This window comes from Schistocerca americana, chromosome 6, assembly GCF_021461395.2.
Source record: "Schistocerca americana isolate TAMUIC-IGC-003095 chromosome 6, iqSchAmer2.1, whole genome shotgun sequence".
NCBI lineage: Eukaryota > Metazoa > Arthropoda > Insecta > Orthoptera > Acrididae > Schistocerca > Schistocerca americana.
In genome coordinates this window covers 632,705,320-632,729,027 of record NC_060124.1, presented here as the reverse complement: position 1 = coordinate 632,729,027, position 23,708 = coordinate 632,705,320, and positions in this window count along the sequence as shown.

The window sequence follows — 23,708 nt, the reverse complement described above, 5'->3', positions numbered from 1 at the left end:
CCGACCTTCTTATTGACGATGATACAAAGAAATTGCTTCGGAATTAAATACAAAAGGCACAATGCCGATTTAAGTACAAGAAAACTGACTCTTCTTACCGTCTATGTTTTGAACCATTCCTGTGACACTAGATATAGTTTCCGATGCTTCACTTTAGGTTTACTGTATCCCTCTGACCGTCTTATTGACGATGAAACCCTGAAATTGCATCGGAATTAAATACAAATAGCACAATGCAGACTTCAGTACAAGAAAACTGACTCCGCTCACTGTCTATGTTTTGAACAATTCCTGTGATACTAGTTATATAATCCGATGCTTCACTTCAGGTTTACTGTATCCCTCTGACCTTGTTATTGATGATGAAACACAGAAATTACATCGGAATTAAATACAAAAGGCACAATGCCGACTTAAGTACAAGAAAACTGACTCTTCTTACTGTCTATGTTTGAACTATTCCTGTGCCACTAGTTATAGATTCCGATGCTTCCCTTCAGGTTTACTGTATCCCTCAGACCTTCTTATTGACGATGAAACACAGAAATTGCATCGGAATTAAATACAAAAGGCACAACGCCAACTTATGTACAAGAAAACTGACTCTTCTTACTGTTTATGTTTTGAACCATTCCTGCGACACTAGTTATATATTCCAATGCTTCACTTCATGTTTACTGTATCCCTCTGACCCTCTTATTCACGATGAAACACAGAAATTGCATCGGAATTTAATACAAAAGGCACAATGCCGACTTAAGTACGAGAGAACTGACTCTTCTTACTGACTATGTTTTCAAACATTCCTGTGACACTAGATATAGATTTCGATGCTTCACTTTAGGTTTACTGTATCCCTCGGACCTTCTTATTGACGATGAAACACAGAAAATGCATCGGAATTAAATAAAAACGCACAATGCAGACTTCAGTACAAGAAAACTGACTCCTCTTACTGTCTATGTTTTGAACCATTCCTGTGACACTAGTTATAGATTCCGATGCTTCACTTCAGGTTTACTGTATCCCTCTGACCTTCTTATTGACGATGAACACAGAAATTGCATCGGAATTAAATACAAAAGGCACAATGCCGACTTAAGTACAAGAAAACTGACTCTTGTTGCTGTCTATGTTTTCAACCATTCATGTGACACTAGTTATGGATTCCGATGCTTTACTCCAGGTTTACTGTATCCCTCTAACCTCCTTATTGACGATGATACAAAGAAATTGCTTCGGAATTAAATACAAAAGGCACAATGCCGATTTAAGTACAAGAAAACTGACTCTTCGTACTGTCTATGCTTTGAACCATTCCTGTGACACTAGATATAGTTTCCGATGCTTCACGTTAGGTTTACTGTATCCCTCTGACCTTCTTATTGACGATGAATCCCTGAAATTGCATCGGAATTAAATACAAAAAGCACAATACCGACTTAAGTACAAGAAAACTGACTCTTCTTACTGTCTATGATTTGAACCATTCCTGTGACACTAGTTATAGATTCTGCTGCGTCACTTCAGTTTTACTGTATCCCTCTGACCTTCTTATTGACGATGAAACACAGAAATTGCATCGGAATTAAATACAAAAGGCACAATGCCGACTTAAGTACAAGAAAACTGACTCTTCTTACTGTCTATGATTGAACCATTCCTGTGACACTAGTTATAGATTCCGATGCTTCATATCAGTTTTGCTGTATCCCTCTGACCTTCTTATTGACGATGAAACACAGAAATTGCATCGGAATTAAATACAAAATGCACAATGCCGACTTAAGTACAAGAAAACTGACTCTTCTTACTGTCTATGTTTTGAACCATTCCTGTGACACTAGTTATAGATTCCGATGCTTCACTTCAGGTTTACTGTATCCCTCCGACCTTCTTATTGACGATGATACAAAGAAATTGCTTCGTAATTAAATACAAAAGGCACAATGCCGATTTAAGTACAAGAAAACTGACTCTTCTTACCGTCTATGTTTTGAACCATTCCTGTGACACTAGATATAGTTTCCGATGCTTCACTTTAGGTTTACTGTATCCCTCTGACCGTCTTATTGACGATTAAACCCTGAAATTGCATCGGAATTAAATACAAATAGCACAATGCAGACTTCAGTACAAGAATACTGACTCCGCTCACTGTCTATGTTTTGAACAATTCCTGTGATACTAGTTATATAATCCGATGCTTCACTTCAGGTTTACTGTATCCCTCTGACCTTGTTATTGATGATGAAACACAGAAATTACATCGGAATTAAATACAAAAGGCACAATGCCGACTTAAGTACAAGAAAACTGACTCTTCTTACTGTCTATGTTTGAACTATTCCTGTGCCACTAGTTATAGATTCCGATGCTTCCCTTCAGGTTTACTGTATCCCTCAGACCTTCTTATTGACGATGAAACACAGAAATTGCATCGGAATTAAATACAAAAGGCACAACGCCAACTTATGTACAAGAAAACTGACTCTTCTTACTGTTTATGTTTTGAACCATTCCTGCGACACTAGTTATATATTCCAATGCTTCACTTCATGTTTACTGTATCCCTCTGACCCTCTTATTCACGATGAAACACAGAAATTGCATCGGAATTTAATACAAAAGGCACAATGCCGACTTAAGTACGAGAGAACTGACTCTTCTTACTGACTATGTTTTCAAACATTCCTGTGACACTAGATATAGATTTCGATGCTTCACTTTAGGTTTACTGTATCCCTCTGACCTTCTTATTGACGATGAAACACAGAAAATGCATCGGAATTAAATAAAAACGCACAATGCAGACTTCAGTACAAGAAAACTGACTCCTCTTACTGTCTATGTTTTGAACCATTCCTGTGACACTAGTTATAGATTCCGATGCTTCACTTCAGGTTTACTGTATCCCTCTGACTTTCTTATTGACGATGAACACAGAAATTGCATCGGAATTAAATACAAAAGGCACAATGCCGACATAAGTACAAGAAAACTGACTCTTCTTACTGTCTAAGTTTTGAACCATTCCTGTGACACTAGTTACAGATTCCGATGCTTCACTTCAGGTTTACTGTATCTGTCTGACCTTGTTATTGACGATGAAACACAGAAATTGCATCGGAATTAAATACAAAAGGCACAATGCCGACTTAAGTACAAGAAAACTGACTCTTCTTACTGTCTATGTTTGAACCATTCCTGTGACACTAGTTATAGATTCCGATGCTTCCCTTCAGGTTTACTGTATCCCTCTGACCTTCTTATTGACGATGAACACAGAAATTGCATCGGAATTAAATAAAAAAGGCACAATGCCGACTTAAGTACAAGAAAACTGACTCTTGTTGCTGTCTATGTTTTCAACCATTCATGTGACACTAGTTATGGATTCCGATGCTTTACTCCAGGTTTACTGTATCCCTCTAACCTCCTTATTGACGATGATACAAAGAAATTGCTTCGGAATTAAATACAAAAGGCACAATGCCGATTTAAGTACAAGAAAACTGACTCTTCGTACTGTCTATGTTTTGAACCATTCCTGTGACACTAGATATAGTTTCCGATGCTTCACGTTAGGTTTACTGTATCCCTCTGACCTTCTTATTGACGATGAATCCCTGAAATTGCATCGGAATTAAATACAAAAAGCACAATACCGACTTAAGTACAAGAAAACTGACTCTTCTTACTGTCTATGATTTGAACCATTCCTGTGACACTAGTTATAGATTCTGCTGCTTCACTTCAGTTTTACTGTATCCCTCTGACCTTCTTATTGACGATGAAACACAGAAATTGCATCGGAATTAAATACAAAAGGCACAATGCCGACTTAAGTACAAGAAAACTGACTCTTCTTACTGTCTATGATTGAACCATTCCTGTGACACTAGTTATAGATTCCGATGCTTCATATCAGGTTTGCTGTATCCCTCTGACCTTCTTATTGACGATGAAACACAGAAATTGCATCGGAATTAAATACAAAATGCACAATGCCGACTTAAGTACAAGAAAACTGACTCTTCTTACTGTCTATGTTTTGAACCATTCCTGTGACACTAGTTATAGATTCCGATGCTTCACTTCAGGTTTACTGTATCCCTCTGACCTTCTTATTGACGATGAAACACAGAAATTGCTTCGGAATTAAATACAAAAGGGACAATGCCGACTTAAGTACAAGAAAACTGACTCTTCTTACTGTCTATGTCTTGAACCAGTCCTGTGACACTAGTTATAGATTCCGAAGCTTCACTTCAGGTTTACTGTATCCCTCTGACCTTCTTATTGACGATGAAACACAGAAATTGCATCGGAATTAAATACAAAAGGCACAATTCCGACTTAAGCACAAGAAAACTGACTCTTCTTACTGTCTATGATTTGAACCATTCCTGTGACACTAGTTATAGATTCTGCTGCTTCACTTCAGGTTTACTGTATCCCTCTGACCTTGCTATTGACGATGAAACATAGAAATTGCATCGGAATGAAATACAAAAAGCACAATGCCGACTTAAGTACAAGAAAACTGACTCTTCTTACTGTCTATGATTTGAACCATTCCTGTGACACTAGTTATAGATTCCGATGCTCCACTTCAGGTTTACTGTATCCATCAGACCTTCTTATTGACGATGAAACTCAGAAATTGCATCGGAATTAAATGAAAAATGCACAATGCCGACTTATGTACAAGAAAACTGAGTCATCTTACTGTCTATGTTTGCACCATTCATGTGACACTAGTTATAGATTCCGATGCGTCACTTCAGGTTTACTGTATCCCTCTGACCTTCTTATTGACGATGAAACACAGAAATTGCATCGGAATTATATACAAAAGGCACAATGCCGACTTAAGTACAAGAAAACTGACTCTTCTTACTGTCTATGATTGATCAATTCCTGTGACACTAGTTATAGATTCCGATGCTTCACTTCAGGTTTACTGTATCCCTCTGACCTTCTTATTGACGATGAAACACAGAAATTTCATGGGAATTAAATACAAAAGGCGCAATGCCGACATAATTACATGATAACTGACTCCCCTTACTGTCTATGTTTTGAACCATTCCTATGACACTAGTTATAGATTCCGACGCTTCACTTCAGCTTTACTGTATCCCTCTGACCATCTTATTGACGATGAAACACTGAAATTGCATCGGAATTAAATACAAAAGCCACAACGCCGACTCAAGTACAAGAAAACTGACCCTTCTTACTGTCTATGTTTTGAACCATTCCTGTGACACTAGTTATAGATTCCAATGCTTCACTTCAGGTAAACCGTATCCCTCTGACCTTCTTATTGACGATGAAACACAGAAATTGCATCGGAATTAAATACAAAAGGCACAATGCCGACTTAAGGACAAGATAACTGACTCTTCTTTCTGTCAATGTTTGAAACACTCATGTGACACTAGTTATAGATTCCGATGCTTCACTTCAGGTTTACTGTATCCCTCTGACCTTCTTATTGACGATGAAACACAGAAATTGCATCGGAATTAAATTCAAAAGGCACAATGCCGACTTAAGTACAAGAAAACTGACTCTTCTTGCTGTCTATGTTTTGAACCATTCCTGTGACACTAGTTATAGATTCCGATATTTCCATTCAGGTTTACTGTATCCCTCTGACCTCCTTATTGACGATGAAACACAGAAATTGCATCGGAAATAATTACAAAAGGCACAATGCCGACTTAAGTACAAGAAAACTGACTCTTCTTACTGTCTATGATTTGAACCATTCCTGTGACACCAGTTATAGATTCCGATGCTTCACTTCAGGTTCACTGATTCCGTCTGACGTTGGTATTGACGATGAAACACAGAAATTGCATTGGAATTAAATACAAAAGGCACAACGCCGACTTAAGTACAAGAAAACTGACTCTTCTTACTGTCTATATTTTGAACCATTCCTGTGACATTAGTTAAAGATTCCAATGCGTCACTTCAGGTATACTGTATCCCTCTGACCTTCTTATTGACGATGAAACATAGAAATTGCATCGCAATGAAATAGAAAAGGAACAATGCCGACTTAGGTACAAGAAAACTGACTCTTCTTACTTCCTTTGTTATGAACCATTGCTGTGACACTAGTTATAGATTCTGATGCTTCACTTCAGATTTACTGTATCCCTCTGACCTTCTTATTGACGATGAAACACAGAAATTGCATCGGAATTAAATACAAAAGGCACAATTCCGAGTTAAGTACAGGAAATCTGACTCTTCTTACTGTCTATGTTTTGAACCATTCCTGTAACACTAGATATAGATTCCGATGCTTCACTTCAGGTTTTCTATATCCCTCCGATCTTCTTATTGACGATGAAACGCAGAAATCGCTTTGGAATTAAATACAAAAAGCACAATGCCGACATAAGTACAAGAAAACTAACTCTTCTTACTGTCTATGTTTTGAACCATTCCTGTGACACTAGTTATAGATTCCGATGATTCACTTCAGGTTTACTGTATCCCTCGGACCTTCTTATTGACGATGAAACACAGAAATTGCATCGGAATTGAATAGAAAAGTCACAATACCGACTTAAGTACAAGAAAACTGACTCTTCTTACTGTCAATGCTTTGAACCATTCCTGTGACACTAGTTATAGATTTCGATGTTTCACTTCTGGTTTACTGTATCCCTCTGACCTTCTTATTGACGATGAAACACAGAACTTTCATCGGAATTAAATACAAAAGGCACAATTCCGACTTAAGTACAAGAAAACTGACTCTTCTTACTGTCTATGTTTTGAACCATTCCTTCGACACTAGTTATGGATTCCGATGCTTCACCTCAGGTTTACTGTATCCCTCTGACCTTCTAATTGACGATGAAACACAGAAATTACATCGGAATTATATAGAAAAGGCACAATGCCGACTTAAGTACAAGAAAACAGACTCTTCTTACTGACTATGCTTTGACCCATTCCTGTGACACTAGTTATAGATTCCGATGCGTCACCTCAGGTTTACTGTATCCCTCTGACCTTCTTATTGACGATAAAACACAGAAATTACAACTTAATTAAATACAAAAGGCACAATGCCGACTTAAGTACAAGAAAACTGACTCTTCTTACTGTCTATGTTTTGAACTATTCCTGTGACACTAGTTATAGATTCCGATGCGTCACCTCAGGTTTACTGTATCCCTCTGACCTTCTTATTGACGATAAAACACAGAAATTACAACTTAATTAAATACAAAAGGCACAATGCCGACTTAAGTACAAGAAAACTGACTCTTCTTACTGTCTATGTTTTGAACCATTCCTGTGACACTAGTTATAGATTCCGATTCTTGACTTCAGGTTTACTGTATCCCTCTGACCTTCTTATTGACGATGAAACACAGATATTGCATCGGTATCAATTACAAAAGGCACAATGCCGACTTACATTCAAGAAAACTGACTCCTCTTACTGTCTATGTTTTGAACCATTGCTGTGACACTAGTTATTGTTTCCGATGCTTCACTTCAGGTTTACTGTATCCCTCTGACCTTCTTGTTGACGATGAAACACAGAAATTGCACAGGAATTTAATACAAGAGGCTCAATGCCGACTTAAGTACTAGAAAACTGAATATTCCTCCTGTCCATGTTTTGAACCATTCCTGTGACACTAGTTATAGATTCCGATGCTTCACTTCAGGTTTACCGTATCCCTCTAACCTTCTTATTGACGATGAAATACTGAAATTGCATCGGAGTTAAATACACAGGCACAACGCCGACTTAAGTACAGGAAAACTGTCTCTTCTTTTAGTCTATGTTTGAATTATTCCTGTCACAATAGTTATAGATTCCGATGCTTCACTTTAGATTTACTTTATCCTTCTGACCTTCATATTGACAATGAAACACAGATATTGCATCGGAATTAAATTCAAATGGCACAATGACGACTTAAGTTCAAGATAACTGACTCTTCTTACTGTCTTTATTTTGAACCATTCCTGCGACACTAGTTATAAATTACGATGCTTCACTTCAGCATTACTGTATCCCTCTGACCTTCATAATGACGATGAAACACAGAAATTGCATCGGAAATAAATACAAAAGGCACAATGCCGACTTAAGTACAAGATAACTGACTTTTCTTACTGTCTATGTTTGAACCAGTCATGTGACACTAGTTATAGATTCCGATGCTTCACTTCAGGTTTATTGTATCCCGCTGACCTTCTTATTGACGATGAAACACAGAAATTGCATCGGAATTAAGTACAAAAATCACAATGCCGACTTAAGTACAAGAAAACTGACTCTTCTTGCTGTCTATGTTTTGAACAATTCCTGTGACACTAGTTATAGATTCCGGTGCTTCACTCATGTTTACTGTATCCCTCTGACCTCCTTATTGACGATGAATTACAGAAATTGCATTGGAATTAATTACAAACGGCACAATGCCGACTTAAGTACAAGAAAACTGACTGTTCTTACTGTCTATGTTTTGAACCTTTCCTTCGACACTAGTTATAGATTCCGATGCTTCACCTCGGGTTTACTGTATCCCTCTGACCTTCCAATTGACGATGAAACACAGAAATTACATCGGAATTATATAGAAAAGGCACAATGCCGATTTAAGTACAAGAAAACTGACCCTTCTTACTGTCTATGTTTTGAACCATTCCTGTGACACTAGTTTTAGATTCCGATGCTCCACTTCAGGTTTACTGTATCCCTCTGACCTTCTTATTGACGTTGAAACACAAAAACTGCATCGGAATTAAATACAAAAGGCACAATGCCGACTTAAGTACAAGAAAACTGACTCTTCTTATTGTCTAAGTTTTGAACCATTCCTGTGACACTAGTTACAGATTCCGATGCTTCACTTCAGCTTTACTGTATCCCTCTTACCTTCTTATTGACGATGAAACACAGAAATTGCATCGGAATTAAATACAAAAGGCACAACGCCGACTTAAGTACAAGAGAACTGACCCTTCTTACTGTCTATGTTTTGAACCATTCCTGTGACACCAGTTTTAGATTCCGATGCTTCACTATATGTTTACTGTATCCCTTGGACCTTCTTATTGACGATGAAACACAGAATTTGCATCGGAATTAAATACAAAAGGCACAATGCCGACTTAAGTACAAGAAAACTGACTCTTCTAACTGCCTATGTTTTGACCCATTCCTGTGACACTAGTTATAGATTCCGATGATTCACTTCAGGTTTACTGTATCCCTCGGACCTTCTTATTGACGATGAAACACAGAAATTGAATTAAATAGAAAAGTCACAATGCCGACTTAAGTACAGGAAAACTGACTCTTCTTACTGTCAATGCTTTGAACCATTCCTGTGACACTAGTTATAGATTCCGATGCTTCACTTCTGGTTTACTGTATCCCTCTGACCTTCTTATTAACGATGAAACACAGAAATTTCATCGGAATTAAATACAAAAGGCACAATTCCGACTTAAGTACAAGAAAACTGACTCTTCTTACTGTCTATGTTTTGAACCATTCCTTCGACACTAGTTATAGATTCCGATGCTTCACTTCAGCTTTACTGTATCCCTCTTACCTAGTTATTGACGATGAAACACACAAATTGCATCGGAATTAAATACAAAAGGCACAACGCCGACTTAAGTACAAGAGAACTGACACTTCTTACTGTCTATGTTTTGAACCATTCCTGTAACACTAGTTTTAGATTACGATGCTTCACTTCAGGTTTACTGTATCCCTCTGACCTTTTTATTGACGATGAAACACAGAAATTGCATCGGAATTAAATACAAAAGGCACAATGCCGACTTAAGTACAAGAAAACTGACTCTTCTTACTGTCTATGTTTTGACCCATTCCTGTGACACTAGTTATAGATTCCGATGATTCACTTCAGGTTTACTGTATCCCTCGGACCTTCTTATTGACGATGAAACACAGAAATTGCATCGGAAATAAATACAAAAGGCACAATGGCGACTTAAGTACAAGAAAACTGACTCTTCTTACTGTCTATGTTTTGAACCATTCATGTGACACTAATAATAGATTCCGATGCTTCACTTCAGGTTTACTGTATCCCTCTGACCTTCTGATTGACGATGAAACACATAAATTGCATCGGAATGAAATAGAAAAGGAACAATGCCGACTTAGGTACAAGAAAACTGACTCTTCTTACTGTCTATGCTTTGAACCATTCCTGTGACACTAGTTACAGATTCCGATGCTTCACTTCAGGTTTACTGTATCCTTCTGACCTTCGTATTGACGATAAAACACAGAAATTGCACAGGAATTAAATACAAAAGGCACAATGCCGACTTAAGTACAAGATAACTGACTCTTCTTGCTGTCTATGGTTTGAACCATTCCTGTGACACTAGTTATAGATTCCGGTGCTTCGCTTCAGGTTTACTGTATCCCTCTGCCCTCCTTATTGACGATGAAACGCAGAAATTGCATCGGAATTATTTACAAAAGGCACAATGCCGACTTCAGTACAAGAAAACTGACTCTTCTTACTGACAATGCTTTGAACCATTCCTGTGACGCTAGTTATAGAATCCGTTGCTTCACTTCAGGTTTACTGTATCCCTCTGACCTTCTAATTGACGATGAAACACAGAAATTGCATCGGAATTAAATACAAAAGGCACAACGCCGACTTAAGTACAAGAAAACTGACCCTTCTTACTGTCTATGTTTTGAACCATTCCTGTGACACTAGTTTTAAATTCCGATGCTCCACTTCAGGTTTTCTGTATCACTCTGACCTTCTTATTGACGTTGAAACACAGAAACTGCATCGGAATTAAATACAAAAGGCACAATGCCAACTTAAGTAGAAGAAAACTGACTCTTCTTACCGTCTATGTTTTGAACCATGCCTGTGACACTAGTTTTAGATTCCGATGCTTCACTTCAGGTTTACTGTATCCCTCTGACCTTTTTATTGACGATGAAACACAGAAATTGCATCGGAATTAAATACAAAAGGCACAACGCCGACTTAAGTACAAGAGAACTGACCCTTCTTACCGTCTATGTTTTGAACCATGCCTGTGACACTAGTTTTAGATTCCGATGCTTCACTTCAGGTTTACTATATCCCTCTGACCTTTTTATTGACGATGAAACACAGAAATTGCATCGGAATTAAATACAAAAGGTACAATGCCGACTTAAGTACAAGAAAACTGACTCTTCTTACTACCTATGTTTTGACCCATTCCTGTGACACTAGTTATGGATTCCGATGATTCACTTCAGGTTTACTGTATCCCTCGGACGTTCTTATTGACGATGAAACACAGAAATTGCATCGGAATTAAATAGTAAAGTCACAATGCCGACTTAAGTACAAGAAAACTGACTCTTCTTACTGTCAATGCTTTGAACCATTCCTGTGACACTAGTTATAGATTCCGATGCTTCATTTCTGGTTGACTGTATTCCTCTGCCCTTCTTATTGACGATGAAACACAGAAATTTCATCGGAATTAAATACAAAAGGCACAATTCCGACTTAAGTACAAGAAAAGTGACTCTTCTTACTGTCTATGTTTTGAACCTTTCCTTCGACACTAGTTATGGATTCCGATGCTTCACCTCAGGTTTACTGTATCCCTCTGACCTTCTAATTGACGATGAAACACAGAACTTACATCGGAATTATATAGAAAAGGCACAATGCCGACATAAGTACAAGAAAACTGACTCTTCTTCCTGTCTATGTTTTGAACCATTCCTGTGACACTAGTTATAGATTCCGATTCTTGACTTCAGGTTAATGTATCCCTCTGACCTTCTTATTGACGATGAAACACAGATATTGCATCGGAATCAATTACAAAAGGCACAATGCCGACTTACGTTCAAGAAAACTGACTCCTCTTACTGCCTATGTTTTGAACCATTGCTGTGACACTAGTTATTGATTCTGATGCTTCACTTCAGGTTTACTGTATCCCTCTGACCTTCTTGTTGACGATGAAACACAGAAATTGCACAGGATTTAAATACAAGAGGCTCAATGCCGACTTAAGTACTAGAAAACTGACTATTCCTCCTGTCTATGTTTTGAACCATTTCTGTGACTCTAGTTATAGATTCCGATGCTTCACTTCAGGTTTACTGTATCCCTTTAACCTTCTTGTTGACGATGAAACACAGAAATTGCATCGGAGTTAAATACAAAAGGGACAACGCCGACTTAAGTACAGGAGAACTGACTCTTCTTTTAGTCTATGTTTGAACTATTCCTGTGACACTAGTTATAGATTCCATTGCTTCACTTCAGGTTTACTTTATCCTTCTGACCTTCATATTGACAATGAAACACAGATATTGCATCGGAATTAAATACAAATGGCACAATGATGACTTAAGTACAAGAAAACTGACTCTTCTTACTGACTATGTTTTGAACCATTCCTGTGACACTAGTTATAGATTCCGATGCTTCACTTCAGGTTTACAGTATCCCTCTGACCCTCTTATTGACGATGAAACACAGAAATTGCATCGGAGTTAAATACAAAAGGCACAATGCCGACTTAAGTACAAGAATACTGACTCTTTTTACAGTCTATGTTTTGAACCATTCCAGTGACACTAGTTATAGATTCCGATGCTTCACTTCAGGTTTACTGTATCTCTCTGACCTTCTTATTGACGATGAAACCAAGATATTGCATCGGAATTAATTACAAATGGCACAATGACGACTTAAGTACAAGAAAACTGACTCTTCTTACTGTCTATGATTTGAACCATTCCTGTGACACTAGTTATAGATTACGATGCTTCACTTCAGGTTAACTGTATTCCTCTGATCTTCTTATTTGCGATGAAACACAGAAATTGCATCGGAATTAAATACAAAAGGCACAATGCCGACTTAAGTACAAGAAAACTGACTCTTCTTACTGTCTATGTTCTGAACCATTCCTGTGACACTAGTTATAGATTCCGATGCGTCACCTCAGGTTTACTGTATCCCTCTGACCTTCTTATTGACGATAAAACACAGAAATTACAACGGAATTAAATACAAAAGGCACAATGCCGACGTAAGTACAAGAAAACTGACTCTTCTTACTGTCTATGTTTTGAACCATTCCTGTGACACTAGTTATAGATTCCGATTCTTGACTTCAGGTTTACTGTATCCCTCTGACCTTCTTATTGACGATGAAACACAGGTATTGCATCGGAATCAATTACAAAAGGCACAATGCAGACTTACGTACAAGAAAACTGACTCCTCTTACTGTCTATGTTTTGAACCATTGCTGTGACACTAGTTATTGATTCCGATGCTTCACTTCAGGTTTACTGTATGCCTCTGACCTTCTTGTTGACGATGAAAGACAGAAATTGCACAGGAATTAAATACAAGAGGCTCAATGCCGACTTAAGTACTAGAAAACTGACTATTCTTCCTGTCTATGTTTTGAACCATTCCTGTGACACTAGTTATAGATTCCGATGCTTCACTTCAGGTTTACTGTATCCCTCTAACCTTCTTATTGACGATTAAACACAGAAATTGAATCGGAGTTAAATACAAAATCACAACGCCGAATTAAGTACAGGAAAACTGACTCCTCTTTTAGTCTATGTTTGAACTATTCCTGTGACACTAGTTATAGATTCCGATGCTTCACTTCAGGTTTTCTTTATCCTTCTGACCTTCATATTGACAATGAAACACAGATATTGCATCGGAATTAAATACAAATGGCACAATGACGACTTAAGTACAAGAAAACTGACTCTTCTTACTGTCTATGTTTTGAACCATTCCTGTGACACTAGTTATAGAATCCGATGCTTCACTTCACGTTTACAGTATCCCTCTGACCTTCTTATTGACGATGAAACACAGAAATTGCATCGGAGTTATATACAAAAGACACAATGAAGACTTAAGTACAAGAATACTGACTCTTTTTACAGTCTATGTTTTGAACCATTCCAGTGACACTAGTTATAGATTCCGATGCATCACTTCAGGTTTACTGTATCCCTCTGACCTTCTTATTGACGATGAAACCAATATATTGCATCGGAATTAAATACAAATGGCACAATGACGACTTAAGTACAAGAAAACTGACTCTTCTTACTGTCTATGTTTTGAACCATTCCTGTGACACTAGTTATAGATTACGATGCTTCACTTCAGGTTAACTGTATTCCTCTGATCTTCTTATTTGCGATGAAACACAGAAATTGCATCGGAATTAAATACAAAAGGCACAATGCCGACTTAAGTACAAGATTACTGACTCTTCTTACTGTCTTTGTTTTGAACCATTCCTGCGACACTAGTTATAAATTACGATGCTTCACTTCAGCATTAATGTATCCCTCTGACCTTCTTATTGACGATGAAACACAGAAATTGCATCGGAAATAAATACAAAAGGCACAATGCCGACTTAAGTACAAGATAACTGACTCTTCATACTGTCTATGTTTGAACCAGTCATGTGACACTAGTTATAGATTCCGATGCTTTACTTCAGGTTTATTGTATCCCTCTGACCTTCTTATTGACGATGAAACACAGAAATTGCATCGGAATTAAATACAAAAGGCACAATGCCGACTTAAGTGCAAGAAAACTGACTCTTCTTGCTGTCTATGTTTGAACCATTCCTGTGGCACTAGTTATAGATGCCGGTGCTTCACTTCAGGTTTACTGTATCCCTCTGACCTCCTTATTGACGATGAATTACAGAAATTGCATAGGAATTAATTACAAAAAGCACAATGCCGACTTAAGTACAAGAAAACTGACTCTTCTTACTGTCTATGTTTTGAACCATTCCTTCGACACTAGTTATAGATTCCGATGCTTCACCTCAGGTTAACTGTATCCCTCTGACCTTGTAATTGACGATGAAACACAGAAATTACATCGGAATTATATAGAAAAGGCACAATGCCGACTTAAGTACAAGAAAATTGACTCTTCTTACTGTCTATGTTTTGAACCATTCCTGTGACACTGGTTATAGATTCCGATGCGTCACCTCAGGTTTACTGTATCCCTCTGACCTTCGTATTGACGATGAAACACAGAAATTGCAACGGAATTAAATACAAAAGGCACAATGCCGACTTAAGTACACGAAAACTGACTCTTCTTACTGTCTATGTTTTGAACCATTCCTGTGACACTAGTTATAGATTCCGATTCTTGACTCAGGTTTACTGTATGCCTCTGACATTCTTATTGACGATGAAACACAGAAACTGCATCGGAATTAAATACAAAAGGCACAATGCCGACATAAGTACAAAAAAACTAACTCTTCTTATTGTCTAAGTTTTGAACCATTCCTGTGTTACTAGTTACAGATTCCGATGCTTCACTTCAGCTTTACTGTATCCCTCTGACCTTCTTATTGACGATGAAACACAGAAATTGCATCGGAAATAAATACAAAAGGCACAATGCCGACTTAAGTACAAGATACCTGACTCTTCATACTGTCTATGTTTGAACCAGTCATGTGACACTAGTTATAGATTCCGATGCTTCACTTCAGGTTTATTGTATCCCTCTGACCTTCGTATTGACGATGAAACACAGAAATTGCATCGGAATTAAATACAAAAGGCACAATGCCGACTTAAGTGCAAGAAAACTGACTCTTCTTGCTGTCTATGTTTGAACCATTCCTGTGACACTAGTTATAGATTCCGGTGCTTCACTTCAGGTTTACTGTATCCCTCTGACCTCCTTATTGACGATGAATTACAGAAATTGCATAGGAATTATTTACAAAAGCACAATGCCGACTTAAGTACAAGAAAACTGACTCTTCTTACTGTCTATGTTTTGAACCATTCCTTCGACACTAGTTATAGATTCCGATGCTTCACCTCAGGTTAACTGTATCCCTCTGACCTTCTAATTGACGATGAAACACAGAAATTACATCGGAATTATATAGAAAAGGCACAATGCCGACTTAAGTACAAGAAAATTGACTCTTCTTACTGTCTATGTTTTGAACCATTTCTGTGACACTGGTTATAGATTCCGATGCGTCACCTCAGGTTTACTGTATCCCTCTGACCTTCGTATTGACGATGAAACACAGAAATTGCAACGGAATTAAATACAAAAGGCACAATGCCGACTTAAGTACACGAAAACTGACTCTTCTTACTGTCTATGTTTTGAACCATTCCTGCGACACTAGTTATAGATTCCGATTCTTGACTCAGGTTTACTGAATGCCTCTGACATTCTTATTGACGATGAAACACAGAAACTGCATCGGAATTAAATACAAAAGGCACAATGCCGACATAAGTACAAAAAAACTAACTCTTCTTATTGTCTAAGTTTTGAACCATTCCTGTGTTACTAGTTACAGATTCCGATGCTTCACTTCAGCTTTACTGTATCCCTCTGACCTTCTTACTGACGATGAAACACAGAAATTGCATCGGAATTAATTACAAAAGGCCCAACGCCGACTTATGTACAAGAAAACTGACACTTCTTACTGTCTATGATTTGAACCACTCCTGTGACATTAGTTTTAGATTCCGATGCTTCACTTCAGGTTTACTGTATCCCTCTGACCTTCTTATTGACGTTGAAACACAGAAAATGCATCGGAATTAAATACAAAAGGCACAATGCCGACTTAAGTACAAGAAAACTGACTCTTCTTATTGTCTAAGTTTTGAACCATTCCTGTGACACTAGCTATAGATTCCGATGCTTCACTTCAGCTTTACTGTATCCCTCTTACCTTCTTATTGACGATGAAACACAGAAATTGCATCGGAATTAAATACAAAAGGCACAATGCCGACTTAAGTACAAGAAAACTGACTCTTCTTACTGTCTATGATTTGACCCATTCCTGTGACACTAGTTATAGATTCCGATGATTCACCTCAGGTTTACTGTATCCCTCGGACCTTCTTATTGACGATGAAACACAGAAATTGCATCGGAATTAAATAGAAAAGTCACAATGCCGACTTAAGTACTAGAAAACTGACTCTTCTTACTGTCAATGCTTTGAACCATTCCTGTGACACTAGTTATAGACTCCGATGCTTCACTTCTGGTTTACTGTATCCCTCTGACCTTCTTATTGACGATGAAACACAGAAATTTCATCGGAATTAAATACAAAAGGCACAATTCCGACTTAAGTACAAGAAAACTGACTCTTCTTACTGTCTATGTTTTGAACCATTCCTTCGACACTAGTTATGGATTCCGATGCGTCACCTCAGGTTTACTGTATCCCTCTGACCTTCGTATTGACGATGAAACACAGCAATTGCAACGGAATTAAATACAAAAGGCACAATGCCGACTTAAGTACACGAAAACTGACTCTTCTTACTGTCTATGTTTTGAACCATTCCTGTGACACTAGTTATAGATTCCGACTCTTGACTCAGGTTTACTGTATCCCTCTGACCTTCTTATTGACGATGAAACACAGAAACTGCATCGGAATTAAATACAAAAAACACAATGCCGACATAAGTACAAAAAAACTGACTCTTCTTATTGTCTAAGTTTCGAACCATTCCTGTGTTACTAGTTACAGATTCCGATGCTTCACTTCAGCTTTACTGTATCCCTCTGACCTTCTTATTGACGATGAAACACAGAAATTGCATCGGAATTAAATACAAAAGGCCCAACGCCGACTTAAGTACAAGAAAACTGACACTTCTTACTGTCTATGATTTGAACCACTCCTGTGACACTAGTTTTGGATTCCGATGCTTCACTTCAGGTTTACTGTATCCCTCTGACCTTCTTATTGACGTTGAAACACAGAAACTGCATCGGAATTAAATACAAAAGGCACAATGCCGACTTAAGTACAAGAAAATTGACTCTTCTTATTGTCTAAGTTTTGAACCATTCCTGTGGCACTAGCTATAAATTCCGATGCTTCACTTCAGCTTTACTGTATCCCTCTTACCTTCTTATTGACGATGAAACACAGAAATTGCACCGGATTAAAATACAAAAGGCACAATGCCGACTTAAGTACAAGAAAACTGACTCTTCTTACTGTCTATGATTTGACCCATTCCTGTGACACTAGTTGTAGATTCCGATGATTCACCTCAGGTTTACTGTATCCCTCGGACCTTCTTATTGACGATGAAACACAGAAATTGCATCGGAATTAAATAGAAAAGTCACAATGCCGACTTAAGTGCAAGAAAACTGACTCTTCTTACTGTCAATGCTTTGAACCATTCCTGTGACACTAGTTATAGATTCCGATGCTTCACTTCTGGTTTACTGTATCCCTCTGACCTTCTTATTGACGATGAAACACAGAAATTTCATCGGAATTAAATACAAAAGGCACAATTCCGACTTAAGTACAAGAAAACTGACTCTTCTTATTGTCTATGTTTTGAACCATTCCTTCCACACTAGTTATGGATTCCGATGCTTCACCTCAGGTTTACTGTATCCCTCTGACCTTCTAATTGACGATGAAACACAGAAATTACATCGGAATTAAATAGAATAGGCACAATGCCGACTTAAGTACAAGAAAACAGACTCTTCTTACTGTCTATGTTTTGAACCATTCCTGTGACACTAGTTATAGACTCCGATGCGTCACCTCAGGTTTACTGTATCCCTCTGACCTTCTTATTGACGATAAAACACAGAAATTACAACGGAATTAAATACAAAAGGCACAATGCCCACTTAAGTACAAGAAAACTGACTCTTCTTACTGTCTATGTTTTGACCCATTCCTGTGACACTAGTTATAGATTCCGATGATTCACTTCAGGTTTACTGTATCCCTCGGACCTTCTTATTGACGATGAAACACAGAAATTGCATCGGAAATAAAAACAAAAGGCACAATGACGACTTAAGTACAAGAAAACTGACTCTTCTTACTGTCTATGTTTTGAACCATTCCTGTGACACTAGTTATAGATTACGATGCTTCACTTCTGGTTAACTGTATTCCTCTGATCTTCTTATTTGCGATGAAACACAGAAATTGCATCGGAATTAAATACAAAAGGCACAATGCCGACTTAAGTACAAGATAACTGACTCTTCTTACTGTCTTTGTTTTGAACCATACCTGCGACACTACTTATAAATTACGTTACTTCACTTCAGCATTACTGTATCCCTCTGACCTTCTTATTGACGATGCAACACAGAAATTGCATCGGAATTAAATACAAAAGGCACAATGCCGACTTAAGTACAAGATAACTGACTCTTCTTACTGTCTATGTTTGAACCACTCATGTGACACTAGTTATAGATTCCGATGCTTCACTTCAGGTTTACTGTATCCCTCTGACCTTCTTATTGACGATGAAACACATAAATTGCATCGGAATTAAATACAAAAGGCACAATGCCGACTTAAGTACAAGAAAACTGACTCTTGTTGCTGTCTATGTTTTGAACCATTCCTGTGACACTAGTTATAGATTCCGGTGCTTCACTTCAGGTTTACTGTATCCCTCTGACCTCCTTATTGACGATGAAACACAGAAATTGTATCGGAATTAATTACAAAAGGCACAATGCCGACTTTAGTACAAGAAAACTGAGTTTTCTTACTGAGTACGTTTTCAACCATTCATGTGACACTAGTTATAGATTCCGATGCTTTACTTCAGGTTTACTGTATCCCTCTGACCTTCTTATTGACGATGAAACACAGAAATTGCTTCGGAATTAATTACAAAAGGCACAATGCCGACTAAAGTACAAGAAAACTGACTCTTCTTACTGTCTATGTTTGAACCATTCCTGTGACACTACTTATAGATTCCGATGCTTCACTTGAGGTATACTGTATCCCTCTGACCTTCTTTTTGACGATGAAACATAGAAATTGCATCGGAATGAAATAGAAACGGAACAATGCCGACTTAGGTACAAGAAAACTGACTCTTCTTACTGTCAATGCTTTGAACCATTCCTGTGACGCTAGTTATAGAATCCGTTGCTTCAGTTCAGGTTTACTGTATCCCACTGACCTTCTTATTGACGATGAAACACAGAAATTTCATCGGAATTAAATACAAAAGGCACAATGCCGACTTAAGTGCAAGAAAACTGACTCTTCTTGCTGTCTATGTTTGAACCATTCCTGTGACACTAGTTATAGATTCCGGTGCTTCACTTCAGGTTTACTGTATCCCTCTGACCTCCTTATTGACGATGAATTACAGAAATTGCATAGGAATTAATTACAAAAGGCACAATGCCGACTTAAGTACAAGAAAACTGACTCTTCTTACTGTCTATGTTTTGAACCATTCCTTCGACACTAGTTATAGATTCCGATGCTTCACCTCAGGTTAACTGTATCCCTCTGACCTTCTAATTGACGATGAAACACAGAAATTGCATCGGAATTATATAGAAAAGGCACAATGCCGACTTAAGTACAAGAAAATTGACTCTTCTTACTGTCTATGTTTTGAACCATTCCTGTGACACTGGTTATAGATTCCGATGCGTCACCTCAGGTTTACTGTATCCCTCTGACCTTCGTATTGTCGATGAAACACAGAAATTGCAACGGAATTAAATACAAAAGGCACAATGCCGACTTAAGTACACGAAAACTGACTCTTCTTACTGTCTATGTTTTGAACCATTCCTGCGACACTAGTTATAGATTCCGATTCTTGACTCAGGTTTACTGAATGCCTCTGACATTCTTATTGACGATGAAACACAGAAACTGCATCGGAATTAAATACAAAAGGCACAATGCCGACATAAGTACAAAAAAACTAACTCTTCTTATTGTCTAAGTTTTGAACCATTCCTGTGTTACTAGTTACAGATTCCGATGCTTCACTTCAGCTTTACTGTATCCCTCTGACCTTCTTATTGACGATGAAACACAGAAATTGCATCGGAATTAAATACAAAAGGCCCAACGCCGACTTATGTACAAGAAAACTGACACTTCTTACTGTCTATGATTTGAACCACTCTTGTGACATTAGTTTTAGATTCCGATGCTTCACTTCAGGTTTACTGTATCCCTCTGACCTTCTTATTGACGTTGAAACACAGAAAATGCATCGGAATTAAATACAAAAGGCACAATGCCGACTTAAGTACAAGAAAACTGACTCTCCTTATTGTCTAAGTTTTGAACCATTCCTGTGACACTAGCTATAGATTCCGATGCTTCACTTCAGCTTTACTGTATCCCTCTTACCTTCTTATTGACGATGAAACACAGAAATTGCATCGGAATTAAATACAAAAGGCACAATGCCGACTTAAGTACAAGAAAACTGACTCTTCTTACTGTCTATGATTTGACCCATTCCTGTGACACTAGTTATAGATTCCGATGATTCACCTCAGGTTTACTGTATCCCTCGGACCTTCTTATTGACGATGAAACACAGAAATTGCATCGGAATTAAATAGAAAAGTCACAATGCCGACTTAAGTACTAGAAAACTGACTCTTCTTACTGTCAATGCTTTGAACCATTCCTGTGACACTAGTTATAGACTCCGATGCTTCACTTCTGGTTTACTGTATCCCTCTGACCTTCTTATTGACGATGAAACACAGAAATTTCATCGGAATTAAATACAAAAGGCACAATTCCGACTTAAGTACAAGAAAACTGACTCTTCTTACTGTCTATGTTTTGAACCATTCCTTCGACACTAGTTATGGATTCCGATGCTTCCCCTCAGATTTACTGTATCCCTCTGACCTTCTAATTGACGATGAAACACAGAAATTGCATCGGAAATAAAAACAAAAGGCACAATGACGACTTAAGTACAAGAAAACTAACTCTTCTTACTGTCTATGTTTTGAACCATTCCTGTGACACTGGTTATAGATTCCGATGCGTCACTTCAGGTTTACTGTATCCCTCTGACCTTCGTATTGACGATGAAACACAGCAATTGCAACGGAATTAAATACAAAAGGCACAATGCCGACTTAAGTACACGAAAACTGACTCTTCTTACTGTCTATGTTTTGAACCATTCCTGTGACACTAGTTATAGATTCCGACTCTTGACTCAGGTTTACTGTATCCCTCTGACCTTCTTATTGACGATGAAACACAGAAACTGCATCGGAATTAAATACAAAGAACACAATGCCGACATAAGTAAAAAAAAACTGACTCTTCTTATTGTCTAAGTTTTGAACCATTCCTGTGTTACTAGTTACAGATTCCGATGCTTCACTTCAGCTTTACTGTATCCCTCTGACCTTCTTATTGACGATGAAACACAGAAATTGCATCGGAATTAAATACAAAAGGCCCAACGCCGACTTAAGTACAAGAAAACTGACACTTCTTACTGTCTATGATTTGAACCACTCCTGTGACACTAGTTTTGGATTCCGATGCTTCACTTCAGGTTTACTGTATCCCTCTGACCTTCTTATTGACGTTGAAACACAGAAACTGCATCGGAATTAAATACAAAAGGCACAATGCCGACTTAAGTACAAGAAAATTGACTCTTCTTATTGTCTAAGTTTTGAACCATTCCTGTGGCACTAGCTATAAATTCCGATGCTTCACTTCAGCTTTACTGTATCCCTCTTACCTTCTTATTGACGATGAAACACAGAAATTGCACCGGATTAAAATACAAAAGGCACAATGCCGACTTAAGTACAAGAAAACTGACTCTTCTTACTGTCTATGATTTGACCCATTCCTGTGACACTAGTTATAGATTCCGATGATTCACCTCAGGTTTACTGTATCCCTCGGACCTTCTTATTGACGATGAAACACAGAAATTGCATCGGAATTAAATAGAAAAGTCACAATGCCGACTTAAGTGCAAGAAAACTGACTCTTATTACTGTCAATGCTTTGAACCATTCCTGTGACACTAGTTATAGATTCCGATGCTTCACTTCTGGTTTACTGTATCCCTCTGACCTTCTTATTGACGATGAAACACAGAAATTTCATCGGAATTAAATACAAAAGGCACAATTCCGACTTAAGTACAAGAAAACTGACTCTTCTTACTGTCTATGTTTTGAACCATTCCTTCGACACTAGTTATGGATTCCGATGCTTCACCTCAGGTTTACTGTATCCCTCTGACCTTCTAATTGACGATGAAACACAGAAATTACATCGGAATTATATAGAATAGGCACAATGCCGACTTAAGTACAAGAAAACAGACTCTTCTTACTGTCTATGTTTTGAACCATTCCTGTGACACTAGTTATAGACTCCGATGCGTCACCTCAGGTTTACTGTATCCCTCTGACCTTCTTATTGACGATAAAACACAGAAATTACAACGGAATTAAATACAAAAGGCACAATGCCCACTTAAGTACAAGAAAACTGACTCTTCTTACTGTCTATGTTTTGACCCATTCCTGTGACACTAGTTATAGATTCCGATGATTCACTTCAGGTTTACTGTATCCCTCGAACCTTCTTATTGACGATGAAACACAGAAATTGCATCGGAAATAAAAACAAAAGGCACAATGACGACTTAAGTACAAGAAAACTGACTCTTCTTACTGGCTATATTTTGAACCATTCCTGTGACACTAGTTATAGATTACGATGCTTCACTTCTGGTTAACTGTATTCCTCTGATCTTCTTA